We start from the raw sequence: 1,536 nt of genomic DNA, 5'->3' as shown, positions 1-1,536 counted from the left end.
TGTTTTCATTCAAACTCTATTCTGTACATTCAAATTCTGTTGTTTACATTCAAACTCTGTTCTGTACATTCTAATTCCGTTGTTTTCATTCAAACTCTGTTCTGTACATTTCTATTCTGTTGTTTTGATTCAAATTCCATTGTTTTTATTCAAACTCTGTTTTGTACATTCTACTTCAGTTTTTCATTCAAACTCTGTTCTCTATATTCTAATTCTGTTGTTTTCATTCAAAGTCTGTTCTGTACATTCTAATTCCGTTGTTTTCATTCAAACTCTGTTCTGTACATTCTAATTCCGTTGTTTTCATTCAAATTCTATTCTGTACATTCTAATTCCGTTGTTTTCATTCAAACTCTGTTCTGTACATTTCAATTCTGTTTTTTTTTATTCTAATTCCGTTGTTTTCATTCAAACTCTGTTTTGTACATTCTAATTCCGTTTTTTTCATTCAAACTCTGTTCTGTACATTTCTATTCTGTTGTTTTGATTCAAATTCCATTGTTTTTATTGAAACTCTGTTTTGTACATTTTCATTCAAACTCTTTTCTGTATATTCTAATTCTGTTGTTTTCATTCAAAGTCTGTTCTGTACATTCTAATTCCGTTGTTTTCATTCAAACTCTGTTCTGTACATTCTAATTCCGTTGTTTTCATTCAAACTCTATTCTGTACATTCAAATTCTGTTGTTTACATTCAAACTCTGTTCTGTACATTCTAATTCCGTTGTTTTCATTCAAACTCTGTTCTGTACATTTCAATTCTGTTTTTTTTTTATTCTAATTCCGTTGTTTTCATTCAAAGTCTGTTTTGTACATTCTAATTCCGTTTTTTTCATTCAAACTCTGTTCTGTATATTCTAATTCTGTTGTTTTCATTCAAAGTCTGTTCTGTACATTCTAATTCCATTGTTTTCATTCAAACTCTGTTTTGTACATTCTTATTCCGTTTTTTTCATTCAAACTCTGTTCTGTACATTTCTATTCTGTTGTTTTGATTCAAATTCCATTGTTTTGATTCAAATTCAGTTCTGTTCATTCTAATTCTGTTGTTTTGATTCAAATTCCATTTTTTTTCCATTGAACTGAATTTGAATCAAAACAATGGAATTTGAATGAAATCAATGGACTATTAATACATTCTAATTCCGTTGTTGTCATTCAAACTCTGTTCTGTACATTTCAATTCAGTTTTTTTTATTCTAATTCCATTGTTTTCATTCAAACTCTGTTCTGTACATTCTAATTCCGTTTTTTTCATTCAAACTCTGTTCTGTACATTTCTATTCTGTTGTTTTGATTCAAATTCCATTGTTTTTATTCAAACTCTGTTTTGTACATTCTAATTCCGTTTTTTTCATTCAAACTCTGTTCTGTACATTTCTATTCTGTTGTTTTGATTCAAATTCCATTGTTTTTATTGAAACTCTGTTTTGTACATTCTACTTCCGTTTTTCATTCAAACTCTTTTCTGTATATTCTAATTCTGTTGTTTTCATTCAAAGTCTGTTCTGTACATTCTAATTCCGTTGTTTTCAT

Source organism: Aulonocara stuartgranti, assembly GCF_965226115.1.
Source record: "Aulonocara stuartgranti genome assembly, chromosome: 5".
NCBI lineage: Eukaryota > Metazoa > Chordata > Actinopteri > Cichliformes > Cichlidae > Aulonocara > Aulonocara stuartgranti.
Note: the sequence above shows the minus strand (reverse complement) of the source record.